The sequence below is a fragment of the Juglans microcarpa x Juglans regia genome, chromosome 4S (assembly GCF_004785595.1).
Source record: "Juglans microcarpa x Juglans regia isolate MS1-56 chromosome 4S, Jm3101_v1.0, whole genome shotgun sequence".
Lineage (NCBI taxonomy): Eukaryota > Viridiplantae > Streptophyta > Magnoliopsida > Fagales > Juglandaceae > Juglans > Juglans microcarpa x Juglans regia.
Genome location: NC_054601.1, coordinates 12,311,055 through 12,317,200, shown reverse-complemented (window position 1 = coordinate 12,317,200; position 6,146 = coordinate 12,311,055).

Here is a 6,146-nt window from a genome sequence, read left to right as displayed (position 1 = left end):
TAGTCTGGGCAGTTTGGAGCTGTACCCGTCTTTCTCCGTTAGTGTTCTGCATTCGTCTTATTCGGGAAACAAGAACGTTATCATTATTTTGCCTTTGGTTGCATAAGTTAATGTCGCAAACTTGAGTTCTTCGGTCAATGTTGTGTAGTGCTTGTTGTTTTTTTACCTCACCACTACTGCCTGCGTTATCGGCGTCCATGTCGATGATGTTTATATCTTTCACTTCATTATTCAGGCGGCCCATAGGCTCGGCCCGCTCTCCGTTGAGGAGAGGTCTGAATACCTCATGCCAAGTAGCCTCTTTCTCCCCCAGTGAGGTAATTAAGATCGCAATGTGATTGGTTTGCTCCTCCACCGCGGTGGGGGTAGGGTAAGTATTCGAGCAACCTCGGGCTAAACCCACTCCCATTCACAGGAAGAATAAGACAGCCTTTGGCTCATCACATCCCTTTACTTCCCGTGAGAGGTAGGTTGTTTGGGCAGTTTGTTCTGGACCCGCTCCCGCCCATTGACACCACAGGAAATGGTAAGTTTGGGTCAGACTAGTGCTGATCCCATACTTCGTAGCAATGGGGGCTGGGGTAAGTTATTCGGGTAGTCGTATGGCCGATCCCGCTCTCTAATGTGGGAGCGATAAGGCAACCTTTAGGCCTACCTTTCAATGTTTTGAATACCGTACCGGATGCTGTACTGGTTAAGGTACTGAAACGAAATATTTCGGTACTGGTACCGTTTCGTGTACCGTTTCGGGATAGTCGATATATGAATAAATTATATATATAAATATATATAAAAATTATATTCTAAAATAATAGTCTATATATGAATAAATTATATATAAATACATATATATAAATTATAAATAGTCTAGTCTCAATTGTGGGTCAAAAAATGAGCTTATAGTTTGAAAAAAAAAATTGAAGGCCGAAATATCGACCGGTACAGGCCGAAATATAGGCCGGTACGGTACAATATTCACAACACTGCTACCTTTCCTTATGGTATCCCGCAAAGAGGTAAGTCGCTCGGGCAGTCTGTTATTGAATCTGCTCCTGCCCGTTGAAGCTTACAAGAAAGGTAAGAACTTTTCTTCGAGTAGCTGAGGACTGACCCACACTCCATAGCAGGAAGGATAAGACAACCTTTAAGCCTACATTTCCTTTTGTTGCCTCGCTATGAGGTAATTCAGATAGCGATGTGGCTGGTCCACTCCTTCACTGTGATGGGGGTCGGGGTAAGTTATTCGGGTTGCCGGAGAGGCTAGTCCTGCTCTCTTGGACAAGTAGGTTGAACAACCTGCTCACCTATAATCATTCGTGGGGAGGTAGGTTGTTCGGACAGTTTGTTCTGGACCTGCTCCCACCCGTTGACATCATAGGGAATAGTAGGTTTGGGTCAGGCTGGACCTAATCCCACACTTCGTCGCAGTGGAGGTCAGGATAATTCATTTGGGTAGTTGTGGGGGCAGTCTCGCTCTCTTCTACGGGAGGGATAAGGCAACCTTTAGGCCTACATTTCCCTTTGGTATCCTGCAGGGAGGTAAGTCGTTTGGGCAGTCTATTACTGGACTCGCTCCCGCCTGTTGATGCTTAATGAAGAAGGTAAATTTTTATTTTCAAGTGGGCAAGGACCGACCTGCACTCTATTGCGAGAGGGATAAGGCAACCTTTTAGGCCTACATTTCCATTTTTACCTAGCGAGGAGGTAAGTTGCTGATGGAGTTCCTGTTTAGTGGAGTTAACTTTGCTGATGGAGATTATTGCTTTGGTCAGAGGGAAGTCCGCTTGACGGATTATGTTATGTTCCTGAAATTAGCCATTGAAATACAAAACATATTTTATTGGGGCCCATAACAGGTGTATGAAAACATATAAATTTATGATAATGAATTAGCTTAGAAATAAAATTTCCGTAGATGCTCGTCGTTCTAAGGATGCGGTAGCTCATTTCCTTGGGAGTCTCTAAGGTAGTAGGAGCCTAAGCAATTTGTGGCGACGACCACGTAAGGGCCCTCCCATTAGGGGGCCTAGCTTTCCCTCATCCTGTGTGGTTTTTCCTGTCTCCTTGAGTATGAGATCTCTGATCTTGAATGTTCTTAGATGCACGCGCTTGTCGAAGCATCTCTCCGCCCTTCTTTTGTTGGTTGTGGTTCTTATTTTGGCTTCTAGCTTGACTTCTTCCAATAGATCCAACTGTTCTTCTAGCCGCACTCTTGTTCAAAATGTTGAACTCTGTAGGTAAGTATTCTAATTTCTACTGGCAGCATCACCTCGTGGCCGTATGTGAGAGTAAAGGGAGTTTCCCCAATTGGTGTTTTCACTGTGACCCGATAGGCCCATAGGACCATGGGGAGTTCTTCTGCCCATGCCCCATTTATGTCGTAGAGCCGCTTCTTAAGCATTCCCATCAGTGTTTTGTTGGTCGCCTCAACTTACCCTTTAGACTAGGGGTGTTCCGGGGATGAGTACTGAATGAGTACCATAACTCAACCCCCAATTCCCAGCACCAATTGCAGTAGTGATCGAAATCGAATTGCCTCCCATTATCTGATATGATGGTGAGCGGGATGCCAAACCTGCAAACTACCAATTTCTATAGAAATCGCGTGACATTGTTCGCCGTGATGATTGCTAAGGCCTCAGTCTCAACCCACTTGGTGAAGTAGTCCACAGCCACCACTACAAACTTGACTCCTCCTTTGCCCGGGGAAAGTGGGTTGACCAAGTCAATTCCCTATTAGGCGAAAGGCCAAGGTGACTTGATCGACGTCAAATCCTCTGGTGGGCAATGGGGCATCCTAGCGTATTCTTGGCATTTTCTACACTTTCACGCATAGTCGTTAACGCCTTGCAGGGCCTGAGGCCAGTAATAGCCCGCTCTCATTACATTTCTGGCCAATGCCTGTCCTCCTGAGTGATTCCAACAAATCCCTTTGTGTATTTCTGCCAACACGTACTACGCTTCTTCAAGGGAAATGCACCTCAAAAGAGGTGCCGAGTGGCCCCTTCGATATAGGACTCCCTCATTGGAGTGTAGCGCGTCGCTCGATTTCTGATCTTCCTACCCTCTTGTCTGTCCTCTGGTACCTCATTGGTTTCCAGTCTAGGGCCCTGAGCAGTATTTCCATTACCTCGATCCCCACAGCAGGCACTTCCAGAGTTTGGATCACTATTTGCTCTGGCAGAGGGGACTCCTCCAATCTAGACACCACACGCACCAACTTGTCTGCTTTCTAATTTTTTGTCCTCAATACTTGCTGAATATGGAAATATTTGAAATGGGGGCATTTGACCTATACTAGTGCTAAATATTTCTTCAACTTTTTGCTTTTTATGGCAAACTCTCCTCACAGTTGATTTACCACTACCTGAGAGTCAGAATATACTTCAATCTCGGTGACGCCTAAAGACTTGGCTACAATTAGCCCTGAAAGTAGTGCTTCGTACTCTGCCTTGTTGTTCGTTGTCTTGAACACCAACTTGATAACATAATTGTATTCTTCTCCCTCGAATGTGATGATATGCACTCTCACTCCCCCTCCAGCCTGGCCAAATGAGCCATCAACAAATACTTGACAAGGCTTTTATAGGAGGTGCATCATCATTCTCTGCCGAGAATCCGGTAAATTCAGCATCAAAGTCCGCTAGCACTTGCCCTTTTATGGCGTTCTGTGGTGCATAGTTGATGTCGAACTTGCTCAATTTGACTGCCCAATTCATAAGCCGGCCTAATGCGTTCGGTCGTTGTAGCACCTTTTTTAGAGGGTTTCTGTGAGGACACGTACTGGGTGAGCTTGAAAGTACGGGCATAGCTTGCACGTAGTTACTACTAGCACAAAAGCTAGCTGCTTTATGCAGTGGTACTTGGCTTCGGCCCCCCGATATGCCTAGCTAGTGTAGTCGATCGGCTTCTGGACCCCCTCCTCTTCGTGTACCAATGTTGAGGAAGCGGCCTGAGGGGAGACCGCCAAGTAAGAGATCAATGTTTCTCCACACTGAGGTTGGCTGAGAAGCGGTGGGCTCGTGAGGTACTTCTTGAGGGTTTCGAATGCCTAGTCGCACTTGCCATCCCATGCCTGTGCTTTTCACAAGACTTTGAAGAAAGATAGATATTTGTAAGTGGATCTTAACACGAATATGTTCATGGAGGCCACTCGCCTAGTCGACCTTTGCACCTCGTTTATGCTTCGGGGTGGGGCCATGTTGAGGATGACCTTCACATTCTTGAGGTTGGCTTTGATTTCACATTTGGATACCATAAATCCTAAAAACTTTCCTGACCCAATACCGAAGGCGCACTTTGCAGAGTTTAGCTTCATTTGCTATTGTCATAGTATTGCGAAATCCTCCCTTAAGTCGTTCAGGTGCTCTTCTATGATCCCACTCTTAACCAGCAGGTCATCCATGTAGACGTCGATGTTTCTTCCTATCTGGTTTTTAAACATACGATTGACCAAGCGCTGGTAGGTGGCGCCTGCCTTTTTAAGCCAGAGGGCATCGTCGTGTAACAATATAAGCCTTGTTCAGTGATGAATGAAGTTTTCTCTTCATCCTCGGGGTTCATACGAATTTAATTATACCCAGAGTAGGCATCCATAAAGCTGAGCATTTGGAGACCCGTCGTGGAGTCGACAATTAGGTCGATGTGGGGAAGCGGGAAGCTGTCCTTCGGGTAGGCTTTGTTGAGGTCTGTGAAGTCGACACACATTTTCCATTTGTAAGTACTAAATTGGATAGCCACTCTAGGTAATGGGCCTCTTGGATGAATCCTGCGCTCAGCAGGCGGTCTACTTCCTCTGTTATAGCGACATTCTTTTCTACACTGACGCTTCAACACTTTTGCCCCACTCCTTTGGCCTTTGGGTCAACACTAAGGTTGTGCTGTATGACCTCAGGCTCTATCCCTAGCATATCCTTGTGGATCCAGGTAAACATGTCCTGGTGCTCAACGAGAAGTTGCTTCATGGCACTTCAGGCTTCAGCTGTCATTTCACTACTAATCCTTGCCTTCACCTCTGGTCGATTTGGGTTGAGGAGGATGACCTCCAATGGCTCGATCGACTCCACTTACTTGAGCCCTTGCTCATCTCGCACTTTGGTTACTACCTTCCCTCAGCTACGAGCTAGCGGCAAGGTGTAGGCATTCTTTGTAGGCTATGCCTCACTTACCCCGCCGTTTGTGGGCATCTCTACATGATTGTGTATTTAACTTTCTTCTACTGTGCTTTCCTCACCCCCAAGAGCTTGGTCCTTTTGATGGTAAACTTCCATGTCCTTGGTAACATTGGCAAGCTTCCGAGTTGCTTGGACGGGTTGCCTCAGGTGCATGAAGTACACGTAAGACCCAAAAAAGATCACACAGACGACGCCACTGTTAACATCATATTTTGCACATCTTTGGGCTAGGTTCCGACAACTTAGGTCTTTCGAAATGAGGATGCAAAAGATAAGAGATAAGGTAACTAGGAGAGGGCAGCCTTGGGGCCAGGGAGTCTCCGATGCCAAAGTTAGTAAATATTATTGGAAATTTGTAAATAAGTGAAAGAGTCTAGGGATCATAGAGATTTCTCGTACCTAGAGCTTGCTATTTATACCCTTGGTTGGGGGAGGTGAAGATCGTCTTTGTCTCCACAGAGTTTGTGCCTCTTCTGTTGTTTCTGCTGTCAGGGTCATTTAATACGGTGTGGCTCTGTGACGGCACCATAAATGTGGCATGTAACTCGGTAGTGGCACCATTAATGCGGCGTGGTTTCCTGACCTTGCGTTCATCCTTTGTGAGTTGTAGATGGTCTGATATCGGTGGATCGAGGGCCTTCTGCATTTCTCGTTGTGCTCTGTGCAAGTTTCTAGGTTCTGATCATGACCATGGGCTGTCAGGCTGACCTGTCTTATCGATTACTCGACTCCTTTTTCTGGTAGATGCTTTGCCCCTACGTGGTTTTGGTGGCTCTTGAGCTGGGTATTAGGCCGAGGCCCAGTGGGTTTTGTGAAGTGGAAAAAATCCTTTTACAGTGTTCATATAAATTATATATTTTTTTATAGCTAAGTTTTAAAAAAATGACCACATATATCTTTCCAAAGTTGCCAAGAAATAAGCATACTCCAAATATCATGTATTTGATAAGCTGAGATGCTAAAATCATCATT